The sequence below is a fragment of the Podarcis pityusensis genome (genome assembly GCF_964106645.2).
Source record: "Podarcis pityusensis genome assembly, chromosome: 2".
In the NCBI taxonomy this organism is placed as follows: domain Eukaryota; kingdom Metazoa; phylum Chordata; class Lepidosauria; order Squamata; family Lacertidae; genus Podarcis; species Podarcis pityusensis.
Genome location: NC_138029.1, coordinates 128,298,231 through 128,316,472, shown reverse-complemented (window position 1 = coordinate 128,316,472; position 18,242 = coordinate 128,298,231). Strand labels below are relative to the sequence as shown.

At 49.9% G+C, this 18,242-nt stretch overlaps 2 protein-coding genes and 1 long non-coding RNA gene across 3 annotated transcripts in view; 1 reads left to right on the top strand and 2 right to left on the bottom strand.

The window, feature by feature from the left end:
- LOC308465694 (uncharacterized protein) overlaps positions 1 to 18,242 on the bottom strand; it is a 386,527-nt gene that overhangs the window by 3,833 nt on the left and 364,452 nt on the right. The window lies entirely within an intron of this gene.
- Positions 668 to 18,242, top strand: part of LOC308465792 (uncharacterized protein) — a 430,090-nt gene continuing 412,515 nt past the window's right edge. Inside the window, exon 1 of the mRNA XM_080986032.1 lies at positions 668 to 2,503. The gene's annotated coding sequence lies outside the window, so the exon portion shown is untranslated. The remainder of the gene's footprint in view (positions 2,504 to 18,242) is intronic.
- Positions 12,372 to 15,810, bottom strand: LOC308466262. The gene is made up of 2 exons (XR_013980686.1): positions 13,657 to 15,810; positions 12,372 to 12,502 (listed from the first exon to the last, which is right to left on the bottom strand). It is a non-coding gene; the product is annotated as an uncharacterized lncRNA (long non-coding RNA).

Sequence of the window (18,242 nt, the reverse complement as noted above, 5' to 3'; positions counted from 1 at the left end):
CCCTGCAGGGATTCTCCTGCCCTAGATATTCTCCTGCCCCTGGAGAAGCCCAAATGGGGCAGCCCCTTCCCAACAGAAGCCCCATTTCTATACCTCTCGAGTGGTTCCAATAAATCAGGTAGGCTACTTGTGTGGCAATTAAAGACAAAACAAAAGGAGAGAGTAATAGAAAAATGAAAAATAATTGAAGATCCTAAAGAAATATGCAAAGAAAAATTAAATTACTATAGGAAATTTCACAATGAAGAAGAAGACCAAGAGGAAATGGAATGATTCATAGCACAAAATAGACTCCCGACAATAGCAGATTGGAAAATAGAACAACTAAATGTACCAACAGCGATGATGGAGGTGCAGCAACCTCAAAAGCAAATATAGGAAAGTCCCCAGGTACGGATGGATTATCGGCGGCATTTTATAAGAAGTTAGAAGATAGATTATCAGAACCAATGAAACAGTACTGGACCAAATTTTAAAGGAAGGAAGAATACCAAAATCATGGGAAGAAGCACTTATCACACTGAGACCCAAACAAGGAGCAGATCCAACACTAATCAAAAATTATAGACCTATATCATTGTTCAATAATTATTATAAAATATTTGCCAACATCCTAGCCAACAGATTAAAATAAAGTATTGAATGAAATAAAAAACAGAGATCAGGCTGGCTCCTTCTAGGCAGACACATGCACAATAAAATGAGAAACATAATTGATATTTTAGAATATTTAGAAGCACGATCAGATAAAAAAGCCATTTTGATGCTGATAGACACGGAATAGGTCTTCGACAACATCTCTTGGAGCTCCATGAAAAAAACTACAGAAAAAACAGGACTCAGAGAAAATATTATTAGGGGTGTTGAGCCAAATTGATGCTAAATAGTGAAATAAGAGAAAAATATAAAGTAAGTAAGGGGACCAGGCAAGGCTGCCCCCTTTCGCCTCTACTTTTTATTACGGTACTAGAATTCTTAGCAATGACAACAAGGAGTGACCAGGGCATAAAAGGTCTAACAAGGGGGAAGAAGTCGCACAAGATGAAGGCCTTTGCAGACAATGTAATTCTAACTACTGAAAATCTGGAGGAAATAAGACTAGTATGCGAGAAAAAAATATGTCAACACAGGAAAAAGAAGAACTAAAGAAAATATCAGGATTGGAAATAGTAAATAAAACTACGTATTTCGGAATCTGGCTGACAAATGAAAACGCCAACCTATTTAAAAACAATTATATTAAAACCCTGACCAAACTGCGGGAGGCAGTGGAAGACAAGAGTGCCTGGCGTGCTCTGATCCATGGGGTCACAAAGAGTGGGACACGACTAAACAACAACATACTAAAACATGGAAAGAAATCAATTTTGAATCATATAATAAGAAAATTGATATATAGAGTATGGGAAAAACATAAAGTGGTGTTAGAACCTAAAACCCCCTGGTGGATTTCACCTCAAGAAGCAATAACTGGGGGAAAGAAAAATATGGAATTGAATTGGGCCACTTTCACTGCCTTGTTGTGACGAAGGGGCTTGAATAACTCAGAGACGCTATGAGCTAAGCTGTGCAGGGCCACCCAAGACGGACAGGTCATAGTGGAGAGTTTAGACCAAACATGATCCACCTGGAGCACGAACCGGCAAGCCACTCCAGTATCCCTGCCAAGAAAACTCCATGGACAAAGGCAACAGGCATATAAAAGTGATGATGCTGGAAGATGAGCCCCTCGGGTCAGAAGGCGTCTGTCAGGGGTTCAGGAGCAGAGGCGAGGGCAAGGGAGGAAACAGAGAGCGAGGGGGAGGAGTCCGAAGAAAAGATGAGTGATGACGACGACCCGAGATCTCCGAGTCTGTCCAGTGAATCAGAAGATTCACAGAAAGGAGCGCCAGTGGCCAGAGCAAGGGGGGAGCCTAGGGGGACACCCCAGGAAGAAGGGTCCAGAGGGGATTCAGAGGGCAGCAGTTGGAAATCGGGGCCAGCGTCCCCAACAGAGCGCAGTGGAGAGGAAGGGCGCCAGGTATCGAGCTCCGGCGGCTCGCCGCAGGGGGGAGGGCATGAGTCAGGAGTGGCCACACCTCCATCGGGGAGCGAAGAAACGGTCAAGCGGAAAGTGGAAGGTTGGGCGCGCGCGCCAAGTTCAAATGCACAGGAAGGCGGCGCAGTAAGCAGCCCGGAAAGGGAGCCAGGTCCTAAAGCCCGACGCAAGGAGACAGAAGGGTCCGGGGGGTCAGCGTCAGAAGAGTCCAGGAAGGAAGAGACCACGGGGGGCAGAGGGACCCAGAGAAGAACGGTCAGGCGGAAAAGGTGGAGTAAGGCTAGGGTATTAAGCTGGTGTACAGGAGGCGGGGACTCAGACGGAGCTACGCCGGTCTAGCTTATAAGACGTAGGGCTACACGCGGCAGCTTGGAAATGGAAATTGTAACTCAATAAAGACTTTTATTAAGTGAACGCTGGCTAGCGTGATCCTCTGTGAGCTAGGATCTGGGAGCAGCTCTGACAGTAAGCTCCGTCTCATCAGTTTTGGCACCTAAAGCCTCGCGGAAAGGGGCGAAGACTGGTGCCTACTCGCGAGCTCACGAACGGCAGACAAGATGACGGCCGAACAACAGATAGAAGATCTCAAAGAAGCAGTGACACAACTGAATGCCGAGATACTTGCATCCAGGAAGAGAGAGGGGGAAGCAGCTGCCGCCTACAGGGATCTCCAGATCAGGTTGGAAATGCTTACGAAGCAAGGGCAACTGGCACCCAAACCGGAGGGGATTGGGTTGGGGAGAAGAGCAGGCGGTCTAGTATCTCACTTCGATGGGAATTTGCAACAGTACCCCAACTTTAGAGCAGATGTACAGTGTGCGCTGCAACTGCTGGACAAGGACTTTAGAGATGAGCAAGAGAAGGTGGGGTTTATCATGTCCCATTTGCATGGAGATGCTAAAGCATGGCTGCGCAATTTGTGGAGAGATAAGGATCCGGCGCTCCAAAGTGCGGATGCCTTCATTAAAGCAATGGATGCGTGCTTTTTATCAAGCATAGACGTGGATCTTGCCCGGAAGGAGGTACATGGACTGAAGCAGGGGAGGGCCAGTGTAAGGCAGTATCATGCCCGCTTTTTTGCATTGGTCAGTGCCCTGGAATGGGACAGAGATTCGGCTCCGGTCAGAGACCTGTTTTGGGAAGGCTTGAGCGGCGCAGTTAAAGACGAAATTGCGAGGGGGGAGAGACCCCGGAGCACGCAGGAGATCGTTCAGAGGGCGCTGACGGTTGGGGTACGTCTGGAAGAACGTCCATGGGGCAGGGACGAAGGGCGTGGAGGGCGCGAACCAGCGAGAGGCTTTTCCTTCATTCACAGAGAAGCAGCGCGTGCGCAATCCACGCCTCCGCCAGGAGGGGGAGCGGAACCTATGGAGGTTGGAGGTGCAAGGGCTCAGTCAGCAAACAGCCCTAGCACCGGGAGCAGTGAAAGCGAAGCCTCCTAGAGGGAACCGGAAGTGCTACATCTGCGACAGTCCCCAGCACATGGCGAAAGAGTGTCCCCAGAGGATCCACAAGCACACTGCAGCCTCTGCAATGGTAACTGCAGCTACTCAGCACGGAGAACCACAGCAGGGAAACGACGGAGTCTGGCTGGAGACAGAGGCATTGGGGCCCAGCCAGATGAGTCAGTGAAGCAGTCCCCAGAGATTTTGCAGCCCACAGACCCCCTCCCGCCCAAACCAGTAGTGCGGCTCACCGCATCGCTCCAGCTACCCAATGGACTCACCATGGACGTGCCAATCACCGTTGACTCAGGAAGCAATGCGGACTTTATAGGGCACGACTTTGTCGATCGGCACGCTATACAGTTGCTGCCTGCCACGCTGCCCCTGCAGGTCGTCACGGTGGATGGCAGGGAGCTGCTCAGGGGGCAGGTGGTGAAGCAAACGCCACCAATGGTGATGCGACTTGGAAATCACAGAGAAGTCATCAGTTTTAATGTCACCCAACTATCGGACACGCCTATTGTATTGGGCATGAGTTGGCTGGACAAGCACAGCCCGACGCTGGCTTGGTACCAGAGGCAGCTGATCTTCGGCTCTTCCTATTGTGCTGAACACTGCATCCTGCCCCGGCAGGAAGGAGAGGAAGAGGAGTCACAGCTGCAGCTGGGGACGCTGCAAGCAGTCCCCCACAAGTACGCAGAATTTCTGGAGGTTTTCTGCAAGAAGGAGGCGGACAAGCTACCCCCCCACAGACCATATGACTGCAAGATTGACCTCCTGCCAGGGGCGGCGTTGCCAAAAGGGAAGCTGTATTCCATGTCTGAGGACGAACTACAGGAACTCAAAGAGTTCATAGATCACAATTTGGAGCGCGGTTTCATCCGAGAGTCCAAGGCAGTGGGGGGCAGTCCTGTATTCTTTGTCAAGAAGAAAGACACGCCCCAAAAAAGGCTCGTAGTGGACTATCGGACCTTAAACGCGATGACCAAGCCATCGGATTTCCCCATGCCCAGGATCGACGACCTCCTCGCAACGGTGCGCAAAGGCCGCGTCTTCACCAAGTTGGACCTGCGAGGGGCGTACAACCTCATTCGCATGCGGGAAGGCGATGAGTGGAAGACGGCCATGTTCACGCCCCTGGGCACCTACGAATACAGAGTTATGCCATTTGGATTACAAAATGGCTCCCACTGTTTTCAAGCTTTCATGCATCACGTGTTAGCGGGGCTCCTCTACAAGAAGTGTGTCTGTTTCCTGGATGACATCCTGATATTTTCTGAATTGCAGCAGGATCACGACAGAGACGTCAAGGACGTGCTGAGCAGACTGCAGCAGCATAGGCTCTACGCCAAGCTGGAAAAGTGCCAGTTCGACGTGTCGGAGGTGGATTTCCTGGGCTACAGGTTGTCAGACAAGGGGCTCGCCATGGATAGCGCCAAGGTTCGCACTGTGCTGGATTGGAAAAGCCCGCGCAACCGGAAGGAGGTCCAGCGGTTTGTCGGCTTTGCTAACTTCTATCACAAGTTTATCAAGGGGTTTGCGATGCAGACGGCGGCCATCACAGACACGCTCAGCTCCAAGAAGAAGAAGTTCATCTGGACGGAGCAGGCGGAGCAGTCCTTTCAGGCCCTCAAGCGTCTCTTCGCGTCAGAGGAGCAGCTACTACACGTCAACCCCAGCAGACCGATGAGGGTGGAGACGGACGCTTCGGACAGAGCCGTGGGAGCAATTCTGTTGCAGCAAGACCCGCAGGGAGCTTGGAGGCCGGGAGCGTTCTACTCCAGGAAGCTCACCAAGTCGGAACAGAACTACACCATCTGGGACAGGGAGTTGTTGGCCATTCATGCAGCATTCAAGGCATGGAGGGACTTCCTGATCGGAGCCAAGCACACAGTGCAGGTCTGCACGGACCACAAGAATCTGGAGCACTGGCGCACGGCACGGTTCCTGAACCAGAGGCAGATACGTTGGGCAGAGTTCTTTGCGGACTTCGACTTCCGTATAGAGTATGTCCCAGGAGACACCAACGTCATGGCGGATGCCCTATCCCGTAAACCGCAATACCTCGAGGAGGCGACGCCAGCGGCGGCCATGCACATCTTCGCACCGACAGCGTGGGCGTGCGCTTCGGCGACTGTTGACCTGGATGCGGTATGGCGAGCGTTGCAGGACGACTCCTTCGCGCAAGCAAAGATGGCAGAGGTGCACAAGGGCACGGCGACGACCGGCGAGTTTCAGATGCGAGATGGATTACTCATTCGTAAAGGGGCCATCTACGTACCGGGAGACGAACTTCGCGCCAAGGTACTGCAGCAGTTGCACGACGCTCCCACTGCCGGGCACTTCGGTACGGAGAAGACGATGGAATTAGTCGCTAGAGACTTCTGGTGGCCCAGAATGAGAGGGGAAGTCGCGGACTACGTGGCGAGGTGCGACACCTGCCAGAGGGCCAAACCAGTACACAGACCGCCGGCGGGACTGCTGGAACCACTGCAAACCCCGTTCGAACCATGGGAGAGAGTGGCCCTGGACTTTGTCACGGATCTACCCAGCTCGAGGGGCAAGACAGCAGTGCTAGTGGTGGTGGACTTGTTCACCAAGATGGCACATTTCATTCCGTGTGCGAAGGTGGCCACGGCGGAACAAACCGCCAAACTGTTCATAGATCACGTGTTCAAGGTTCACGGTCTGCCGCGGTCTATACTGTCCGACCGGGGGCGACAGTTCATCTCGAACTTCTGGCAGAAGCTGATGGGCTTCCTGAACGTCAAGATCAACCTGGCGTCGGCAAGACATCCGCAGACCAACGGGCAAGCGGAGCGGGTCAATGCCATCATGCAGCAGTACCTGAGATGTTATGCGAATCAACAGCCTGCAACGTGGGTGGATTACCTGCCCCTCGCCGAGTTCGCCTACAACAACACGAAGCACGTGTCCACGGAGGTGACGCCGTTCTTCGCCAACAACGGAAGGCACCCCAGAACCTTCCCGGGACTGGAAAGAATGGGGGAGGGGGAGCCGCAGACAGCGGACGCGTTCGCGTCGGAGTTGCAGGAGGTCCACGATCAGCTCCGGCGGCACCTTGAGCTGGCTAAGCACGCATACAAGGTGCAAGCGGACAAACACAGAAGGGTTGGCGAAGAGATCCAAGTGGGAGACTGGGTCTGGTTGGCAGCCCACGCAGTGCCGGCCAGATCGTTAGCGAAAAAGAAGCTAGGGCATAAACAACTAGGGCCCTACCAAGTCGAAGCGCAGGTCAACCCGGTGGCCTTCAGGCTGACACTTCCGGAGGGATCCAGGATGCATCCGGTGTTCCACAGATCGGTGCTCACTCCCTACAAGACACCTCACAGATTTCAGGAACCAGGAACGGCACCGAGTCCGCTCCGGGAGGGGACCGAGCAAGGGGGAGTGCCACAGGAGGAGCCCATCAACGAGGTCACAGAGATTTTGGACTCTAGATGGGGGGAAGAGGGAGTAGAATACCTTCTCGCCAGGGAGGGCACCCCGGCCAGTGCCAATTGCTGGGTGCAAGGCTACGCTTTGGAAGACCCTCTGCTCAAGGACGAATTTCATGCCCTCTTCCCACACAGGCCCATGCCAGCAGACTTTTTCGACGACTGGCTTTTCACACCGACGCTTTCAGCCAGCACGTTCCACGGGTTTGACTCGGACGTGGAACATTCACTGGGCACACACTCCCCGGAAGAATCACCCTCGGGATCGGCCTCGGATGCCTCGTATTGGTGGGACGATAGACCAGAGGAACAGTGGCGCAGGAAGTGGCTGGAGGTTCCAGGTCGAGCGACGGACCCGGGAGCGACTGAGGCGGAGACTGACGTGGACGTGTACGGGGAGGATCTTGGGTTCAAGCACGGAGGCACAGAGATGGAAGCGGAGGTGACCGTCGGCGACGAGCGCAGGGAGGAAGAACCGGAAGTCTTCAGTTGGAGGCCCGCCACGGGAAGAGAACTGTATCCGGCATTCGCCCCCATGACACTGCAGCACCCAGCACCCGCACCTGAAGGAGGGGAGGGGGGTAGGGGGGGCTTCGAGGGGGGGATGGATGTCAGGGGTTCAGGAGCAGAGGCGAGGGCAAGGGAGGAAACAGAGAGCGAGGGGGAGGAGTCCGAAGAAAAGATGAGTGATGACGACGACCCGAGATCTCCGAGTCTGTCCAGTGAATCAGAAGATTCACAGAAAGGAGCGCCAGTGGCCAGAGCAAGGGGGGAGCCTAGGGGGACACCCCAGGAAGAAGGGTCCAGAGGGGATTCAGAGGGCAGCAGTTGGAAATCGGGGCCAGCGTCCCCAACAGAGCGCAGTGGAGAGGAAGGGCGCCAGGTATCGAGCTCCGGCGGCTCGCCGCAGGGGGGAGGGCATGAGTCAGGAGTGGCCACACCTCCATCGGGGAGCGAAGAAACGGTCAAGCGGAAAGTGGAAGGTTGGGCGCGCGCGCCAAGTTCAAATGCACAGGAAGGCGGCGCAGTAAGCAGCCCGGAAAGGGAGCCAGGTCCTAAAGCCCGACGCAAGGAGACAGAAGGGTCCGGGGGGTCAGCGTCAGAAGAGTCCAGGAAGGAAGAGACCACGGGGGGCAGAGGGACCCAGAGAAGAACGGTCAGGCGGAAAAGGTGGAGTAAGGCTAGGGTATTAAGCTGGTGTACAGGAGGCGGGGACTCAGACGGAGCTACGCCGGTCTAGCTTATAAGACGTAGGGCTGCACGCGGCAGCTTGGAAATGGAAACTGTAACTCAATAAAGACTTTTATTAAGTGAACGCTGGCTAGCGTGATCCTCTGGGAGCTAGGATCTGGGAGCAGCTCTGACAGCGTCCAACATGCTACTGAGGAAGAGAGGAGGACAAGGACAAGTAGATTCAGAGCTGATGAAACGGCTGGGCCAAAGCCGAAAGGTAAGCTGGATGTGGTCAAAATGAGATGGCAAGAATAAATATTGACATCCTGGGCATCAGTGAACTAAAATGGACAGGGATGGGCGAATTCAGTTCAGATGACCATCATAACTACTACTGTGGGCAAGAATCCCGTAAAAGAAATGGAGTGGCCCTCATAATAATAATAATAATAATAATAATAATTTTTTATTTATACCCCGCCCTCCCCAGCCAAGGCCGGGCTCAGAGCGGCTTACAAGCAATAATAAAAACAAGATGAATGATTACAACTTGAAAACAAAAATAAAATACAACATTAAAATAATGGAACATTAAAATATTAAAATGTAGCCTACATAATCAACAAAAGAGTGGCGAAAGCTGTACTGGGATGAAATCTCAAAAATGATAGAATGATCTTGATACGAATCCAAGGCAGACCTACAAGAAATAGAATACAGATTTCCAAAGAATAGCAAGGAGAGACAAGAGGGCCTTCTTAAACGAGCAATGCAAAGAAATAGAGGAAAACAATAGAATGGGAGAAAACCAGAGATCTGTTCAAGAAAATTGGAGATATGAAAGGAACTTTTTGTACAAAGATTACCATAATAAAGGACAAAAGTGGTAAAGATCTAACTGAAGCAGAAGACATCAAGAAGAGGTGGCAAGAATACACAGAGGAACTATACCAGAAAGATATGGATGTCTCGTACAGCCCAGGTAGTGTGGTTGCTGACCTTGAGCCAGACATCCTGGAGAGTGAAATCAAAAGGGCCTTAGAAAGCACTGCAAATAACAAGGCCAGTGTAAGTGATGGTATTCCAGCTGAACTATTTAAAACTTTAAAAGAGGATGCTGTTAAGGTGCTACACTCAATATGCCAGCAAGTTTGGAAAACTCAGCAGGGGCCAGAGGATTGGAGAAGATCAGTCTACATCCCAATCCCAAAGAAGGGCAGTGCCAAAGAATGCTCCAACTACCGCACAATTGCACTCATTTCACACGCTAGCAAGGTTATGCTTAAAATTCTACAAGGAAGGCTCAAGCAGTATGTGGACCGAGAACTCCCAGAAGTGCAAGCTGGATTTAGAAGAGGCAGAGGAACCAGAGACCAAATTGCAAACATGCGCTGGATTATGGAGAAAGCTAGAGAGTTCCAGAAAGACATCTACTTCTGCTTCATTGACTATGCAAAAGCCTTTGACTGTGTTGACCACAGCAAACTATGGCAAGTTCTTAAAGAAATGGGAGTGCCTGATCACCTCATCTGTCTCCTGAGAAATCTCTATGTGGGACAAGAAGCTACAGTTAGAACTGGATATGGAACAATTGATTGGTTCAGAATTGGGAAAGGAGTACGGCAAGGCTGTATATTGTCTCCCTGCTTATTTAACTTATATGCAGAATTCATCATGCGAAAAGCTGGGCTGGATGAATCCCAAACCAGACTTAAGATTGCCGGAAGAAATATCAACAACCTCAGATACGCAGATGACACAACCTTGATGGCAGAAAGTGAGGAGGAATTAAAGAACCTTTTATTGAGGGTGAAAGAGGAGAGCACAAAATATGGTCTGAAGCTCAACATCAAAAAAACCAAAATCATGGCCACTGGACCTCCTGGCAAATAGAAGGGGAAGAAATGGAGGCAGTGAGAGATTTTACCTTCTTGGGCTCCATGATCACTGTAGATGGTGACAGCAGTCACGAAATCAAAAGATGCCTGCTTCTTGGGAGAAAAGCAATGAGAAACCTAGACAGCATCTTAAAAAGTAGAGACATCACCTTGCCATGAAAGGTCCGTATAATTAAAGCTATGGTTTTCCCAGTAGTGATGTATGGAAGTGAGAGCTGGACCATCAAGAAGGCTGATCGCCGAAGAATGGATGCTTTCAAATTCTGGTGCTGGAGGAGACTCTTGGGAGTCCCATGGACTGCAAGAAGATCAAACCTCTCCATTCTGAAGGAAATCAGCCCTGAGTGCTCAGTGGAAGGACAGATAGTGAAGCTGAGGCTCCAAGACTTTGGCCACCTCATGAGAAGAGAAGACTCCCTGGAAAAGACCCTGATGTTGGGAAAGATGGAGGGCACAAGGAGAAGGGGACGACAGAGGACGAGATGGTGGGACAGTGTTCTTGAAGCTACCAGCATGAGTTTGGCCAACTGCGGGAGGAAATAAAACACCACCTAACAGGGTGGATCCAGTATCACCAAATAAATGAGGTCTTCAAAGCTGACAAGAAAAAGGGTTTTGCAATTTCAGTATTGGATAAAGAATTATTACAAAACAAAATAAACATAATTTCTAAAATGTATGGAATCTTAGTGGAGTGAGAGGATATGGATGAACAGGTAAAGGCGGTAATGATCAAATTGACTATGGATTTAGGGGAACCTATTCAATTAACATCATGGGAAAAATTATGGAAGGAGAGTTGGAATTTTACGGCTTGTGAGGCAGTAACAGAAAATTTGATAAAGATGTTTTATAGATGGTATTTAACACCAACCAAGATATGTAAAATGTATAAAAGAAAATCAAAATTACGTTGGAGGTGTAAGCAAGTAGAGGGGACACTTCTGCATATGGGGTGGCCATGTGATAAAATCAAGGGCTTCTGGGATACGGTGTATGAAGAACTAAAGAAAACATTTGAACAAAATTTTACCCCCCAAAACAGAAGCCTTTTTATTGGGAATATTGGATGTAGATATACCAAAACAAAAAAAAAAGAAATATTTCTTTATGCCACAGTGGCAGCGAGAACATTAATTGCCAAAAACTGGGGGAAATGAAATTATTCCGACAAAAAAAGCTCTCTTTGGAGGAGGGTCCCTGGCACTCGGGGAGAGACCACAAATTTTGTAACTACTCCGGGTCAACGCTATCTCTCCCCTTAATTCTTCATGAAGTTTCTAATACCAGTTATACCATTTGCCTTATACCATTTTCTAAAATTCTCTGATTATCCCTGCTGTGTTTTATTTAATGGAAATTGAGACTGGTTTCCTAGGTGAAGCTTTTTCCACATTCTAAACAGTCCCTTGCAGGAAATATTTCATGGAAAATTAGATTCACCACCTGAATGAAGCTCTTTCTACATTCCAAGCACTGATCTGGTTTCTGACCTGCATGAAGCTTTTTCCAAACACTCCCCTGTATGAAGTATCTCATGGGAATTGTGGGTGGAGCTGCGATGGAAGCTTTTTCCACATTTCAAGCACTACTTTCTTCCCCCCGTTAGTTCTTTCATGTGAAGTGAGGCTCTCCTTCTGAACGAAGAGCTTTCCTTGATGGGAAGTGGACTGGGAGCTCTGACTAAAGTTCTCTCCACACTCTGAATATTTATATGGTTTCTCCATTGTGAGGATTTTCTTATTGTCTCCATTCTTCTTCCTTTCCAATTCACCACCTACCACCTACAACCCATGGCAGTATTATTAATTAATTATTATAATAGCCTCAGGAATAGATAAGAGTCTGAAATGATTGAACAATGCAAATGACTGCTTGTGAATGAGGAAGAAGGGAAGGGAGTTACTGCCTTTTTTGGCTGGTATTAGCTAACTTATTTATGGGAACTGGAGATTTAAAAAGCCTGGCTCTATCCAGGGATGGATTTAATTTGGCTCAGTCGTGGAATCCGCTCCATCTCCAAGCTCAGTCATTTCTTTGCTCAACCAAAAACAGAGAGATGCCGAAAGGGAAACAGAAAATTAGACAGGATGTACCTCCGCATCCCTGAGATCTCTGAAGCCTACATGGAAGAAGGCCTGGGCAGCTCAGAGCAGCCTCATCCTGGTTGGAAAAGGCAGGACTGGTGGAAGAATATTCCCAGACAGAACAGGAGATGCATCTCCTATGGAGAGTTGTGGGTGTGTTAACATCTCAGGTGCTGCAGGGGGCGATATGGGGCTCCCTCAAAATAGAGGAGGTTTGTCCTTCAGAGATCTGTATGGAATTTCAAAACTGATCTTATGATCCAGCAGGGAGCCTTACCAGAGAGGCCACGATCCCAGGATTCTCCTCCTTGACTTCCTTCTGCAGAGCTCTCTGGTCAGGATCCAGCAAAGCCCAGTCCTCCTCTGTGAAAGGAACAGCTACGTCTTCAAAGCACACTGGACCCTAAGGGAAAAAGGGAGAAGAAAGATGATATTATTCTACACGTTGCTCTGTTCTTTTCTGTAACAATTTTGTTGTGTATTTAAATGATGGGTACAGTGGTACCTCGGGTTACAGACGCTTCAGGTTACAGACTCCACTAACCCAGACATAGTACCTCAGGTTAAGAACAGTTTCAGGTTAAAAATGGACCTCCAGAATAAATTAAGTTCTTAACCCGACGTACCACTGTATTAATCTTTGTGTAAATGGGGGAATTCCACAAAATAATATTTTATTATCTATGCGGCACTCATCTTCAAGTAAATCTTTGCAAGCATTCCCATTTTCCAGATGGAAGGACCTCCTCTCCCTTCATCTGGTGGGGTGGACCCTCCCCCTGCCCTCAAGCCAACTTCAAGGGGCACCAGGAGGGGGAGGGGAGGGAATGGTTGGTTGGTTGGCATCCGTCTGTCTTAGGAGACCATGGAAGAGTGTGTCTTTGGGAGTGAGATCCAGTTGTTGGAAGGTAACATCGCCAGCTGTGGGTGTGGAGAGCGACAGGGGAGAGACATAAACAACTACCTGACATTCAGAAGACATCTTAAGGCAGCCCTGTTCAGGGAAGTTTTTAATGTATGACATAATAGTGTCTTTTTCGTTTCTGTGGAAGCCGCCCAGAGTGGCTGGGGAAATCTGGCTAGATGGGCGGGGTACAAATAATAAATTATTATTATTATTAATAGTAATATTATGTTGGATAATATTGTTGCATCTGGGACAGAGAAAGTGGTCTGGTTTTGCTGCTGCAGATGCAGAAGGGCTTTTCTTCTCCCTGTGCTCCCCCCATGTGGGAATGTTCCCGTCTGGCTGCAGCCTCTGTTCCCAAAGGTGACTTTTCCTTCCATCTGAAGGGGGTTTATTTCCTTGACCCAAAGCCCCCTCCCCCAAAAGGAAGGCAGCATCTGGATCCCAAAGGAAGAGCAGAGCTGAATATTTCCTGCGAAGTGGCCCCTCCCTGGCTTGGCAGAGAGGACAAGGGAGGACCCTCTGCTCCCTGACTTGGGGGTCTCCCTCCCCATGCATGACCTGAGCAGGGACCCCCATGCCCCCTCCCTGCCCCCCTGGGACCCCCTTCTCCCCACAGCACCCTCAGGGGGAGGAGAGAGGAGACTCACCCGAGTCCAGGAGGGGCTTTTGCAAAGGAGAGAGAAGAAGGCAGGGAGGGAAGGGGGGGGATCTCCACTCCGCCTTCACTTCCTGTCCTCTCTAGGACTCCAGCTCTGCTCCTCTTAACCCTTGCCAAGCCGAGTCCTCCCCTCCCTCTCCCTGCGTTCCGTTTTCCTGCTCTAGGGGCTGCCCCCCTTCCCTTCCTCTGCCCCAAGGAGCCCACATCCCACCAGACTAACTGCAAGGGAGACGGGGGGGGTCCGTGGGGGGGTTAGCTTGGCTCTCCCCCTCCCCCAACATCGAGGCTCCTGGACCCCGAGGAAAGGCTGGGAGGGAGAAGAGGCGAAGGGCTGCCTAGTGGCGGGAGGTGCCTTGGGCTCAGAAATGGCTCCCTCCAGACACCCCCCAAAACACCCTCCAGCTCGGGGGGGGGAGAGGGAGGGGGGCTTCCCAGCCAGGAGACCCCTCCCCCCCTCCCCAAAATACGGGTTTTTCTGCTTCTGGAGCCGCTTTTCAGAGGAGGAAGAGTCCCAGGCGAGGAAGGAAACCCACACGCGACCCGGGGGGGGGCAGGAGGGGGGCGCATGAAAAAGGAAGGGGAAGACCAGGATGGTGGAGAGAGGGAAGCAGACTCCGGTTCAGAGCCAGAGGGAGCCCTGCCTTCCTTTCCCCGAGTTTCCTGCCAGAAAACCAGTTTCTCCGGGGCTCCCAGAACCACATGGAGGCAGGAGACCCATTTCCCGCCCCAGAGCCGGGCTGGACCAATCAGAGGCCTCGCCATTGGGCAGCTGGCCAATCCCCTTTCAGGTTCCCCTGGGCCTCCTCCTCTCCTTCCCCGGTTTCCTGAGGGAGTTTTCCCTCTGAGTTTCCCTCATGGCTGCTCCCCTCCCAGCTTCTCCTTCATCCTTCCTCTTCCTCTCCCCCCATTATTTGGGGCAGCTGGATTCCCCCCCCCCCCATGGCCAGGGAGGCCCAGGAGGAGCCCAGGGAGGCGGCAGGGCCAGGAGAAGGGGTTTCCCGCCCTTTTCCGAAATAGGAGGGGACGCCATTTTGTTTTTCCCAGAGACGCCATGGCTCCCCTGTGGGCCTTGGGGGTCCCACGCTCTCGGGGTCTCTCCTCCCGGATGAAGGAGGGCGGCACCTTGGGTCCTCAGCCGCCTCCCTGCCATGATGGCTTGGCCTCCGCAGGGCAGCCTCTCTCCCCGCCATGTTGGCCCCACGGAGGAGGCCAGGCAAGCGGCCTTGGGGGATCCGCCGGGGTCTGCAAAGGGGGCCAGGAGGCAAAGGCCCAAGGAATAACAGTAGTAGTAGTAGTAATAATAATAATAATAATAATAATAAGGGCTTTATCCCCTCAAAGGTGGAGGGTTCCCTCAGGGGAGTTTGACCCCCGGAGCAGCATCCTTGGTCACCCCAAGAGTCAGCGCCAGGAGAAGGGCTCCACCTGTAGGAATAGGGGAAAGGGGGGCTCTTCCCCAGACGAGGCTGGAGACTCCCCTGCTGGCCCTTTGCGGTCCCAGGAGCCCTTTCTGGATGGCCCTTGCTTGCTCCCCAGATGGGCCAAGAAATCTGTTCCTCCCCCTCAGGCGGTAGTTAAACAGAAGTTGCCCCTACTCCAGATCTCTGAGGAACTGGCTGAACTGGGGTCCTCCCAGTCCTGCCCAGACAAGAAAGAGAGGGAGCTCAGAAGAGGAAGCCATTGCGGAGAAGACCCGGACTTGGCTGTTCTCTGCTGAGGGTCTCCTGCCTTTCTTCCAAGGCTTCCTGGGGGTGCCATGGCCAGAGGAAGACACAGCCCCCCCCAAGGGCCCTGGGGAGCAAGCAGAGCCTGCCTCAGTTTCCTTCCCCAAGGCCTTGGAGGAACCTTGGGGTGCGGAAGGAGGAACCCCAAATGGAGCTCAGGCTCCTGGCAAGTGGGGAAAGGAACATGATATAGCACTTTCCAGATGACTCTCGATAAAATACAATATTATTTATTGTCATTGTCTCATACAGAACAACAAAACTGAAAAAATCTACATCAGACATTCAAAAACCAACAATCCTGCTATCCCAGCTATCCCAACCTGGTTAGCCCCCTAAAAACTCTGATACCCCATAATTAAATACAATATACTCCCAGAGAGACTACCTTACACTGCATTTAAAACCAAAATCGCATTTGGATATGTTACCGGAAAAATCCGAGGGCTCCCTTGGACAAAAGCAAAGACACAACCAGGATAACTTGGAGCAAAACAGCAGCCTGTAGGCTTGGCCTTTATTGAACTGTTGCAACAGGGTGCTCCCCTCACTTGCAGGGGAGAGGAAAGACACAGAAAAATGGTGTGCAAGGCCTTATAAAGACTTTTGAAATTCCCCTCCTCTAGCTCAAGCCCACCCCCAGAAACATCATGCATACATTACAGAAAGGAGGGGTTGACATCATGCATACGTTACAGAAAGGGTTGACATCATGCATACATTACAGAAAGGAGGGGTTGAGGGAGGAGTTGTGGTGGTAACCTGAGTGTCCTGTCACCCAGCTGGTTCCTCCTTTCCCCCTCCCCATGAGTCACTTCCAGGAGACAAAGGGGAGTTTGCAGTTTCCTGCCCCCAGAGGGAAGATCTGATTATTGTCCTTTGTTTCAGTCCATGCTGAATCCACTACCATATGCAAGTTCTTTGTGATTTTGATTGTCTTCTGTCTGGGATCATCAGGGTTGACATAGCAACTGGGCAGGGCTCCTGTGGATGTGCTGGGATGGTGAAGGGATTATGGCTGACCAGAACCAAGCCACCCCCCTTTGATAGTCCTTGTCATATGGAGTAATATAAAAATGGAACAGTGCAAATCTGATGTATGGTTGATTTTCTATGAATTTATAACAGAAATGTGGCGTATGTAGTGTGTGAGTGTGAGTGTGTGTGAAGTTTGTGCAAACAGAATGATTGGGGTGGGGGGGTTCCTGCTACAGTTCCCCCCTTCGGAGATAAGATTGCAAAGGTGGCTACTTTGCAATCCTTTTCTCCGCACAATTTAAGGTGGTAAATAATAACCTGGTATTCTCTGTCCCAGATGTGTGTGTCCATGTGAACCTGAAAGGGACTTGGATATCATGCTACTCTAAGGATATTTGCATAGAAATATAATGGTGTAACAGTGCACATAGTTAGACATAGGATATCACGTAAATTAATATTTTGTTGCTCAGTTACTTGTGGTATTCTAGCACCTTGGAAGAAATATTTTCTCAATAGTGATCTATGCTTTACATTTAGGCAGGAAGGTCCACTAATGACTGAAAAGTGCAGTTTGCTTCCCCCCCGCCATTTGTGTGTTCTCAGGTGTCAAGGTAGCTCTTCTGTGGTCTCACATCGGCATGGTGTCGCAGTAGTGGCAATCCCTGGTGAATCCACTTAGGGCTTTCATATTTATCATGTTGCCTGGCACCCACCACAGCTGGCACAGGTTTCGGACACGTCCTGAGAGAAATGTCTTTGCCTTGGCCAAAATCCATGGGATTTCTTATTATTATTACAGGCTCTGGTCTTGCAGTCCTGGGAAGTTGCTCACTTGCACTTTAAGGACCAAAAAGCTAATTGCAGCCTGGATACACTTGCCCAATTCAAACTGAGTCCAATTTGAATTTATGTGCCCATGGTTCTCAACCTTTCAAACCAGTCTGTTAAAGGAAAACCGTTCTTAAAAGGGCACTTTGTCGAAATAAGACAATTTAACTCTATAAGGGATCATTCCTGCTAAACCAAAGCATATCCACCTTCATGTATCTTATCAGCTTCTCTTTGGTAAAGCGAGTTTTAGCACATTTTAAAATGGGTAGGGAAGTTGGCAGAGTGCCAGGTGGAACAACGAAATGTGGTTATAAATTTATCTAATTCTAAACATTGGACTACATAATAGCCTGACCTATTAAAAAGCATAAAATGTATGAGAATCCTCCACTGGGGTGTAAGGAATAAGACATTAAACATAAAAACAATTACACACAAAATAGCCCCCCCCCCCACAAATAACACACTGTCAGACACATTTCAACATTCCTACGTAATAACACGTAATACAAAACAAACTAATTAAATATCAGTTGCATATCTTGACACAATTGTGATCTTTTACGCATGTATCTTTTGAATCCTGGAGCACAGAGGCTTGAGGTTCAAGTGAAAAAAATGTCCTTGCAAGTCAACTCCACCCCCCTTTGTCAGCCCCACTCCCCCATCAGTCTATATCCTTTGAAAGAGATAGCTGTGGCCACTTTGAAAACTCTGGTGTTGCAGGTCTTGTGATGGCTAAGTTGAGGGGTTGTTGCTGCTTTTCATCATTGCACATCTGTAGAAGTGATATCCTGTAAGGGGGCAGGGTTCTGGGGACTTAAAAACACAGTTAGACAAGGAAGGGGCAAAAGGCAAAAAGGATGTCCTCCAGTTTCCATGGGAAGCTGCAAATAATAACAATCTTAGCACATTAAGCATTTTATTCATTTCAACATTATTATCACATTTCCACATAATTAGTGTTATTATCTGCTTAGTTTGTTTGCTTTCCTTCACTTGGTTTTTGTTGTTGTTGTTCTTTTCATATTATAAAACA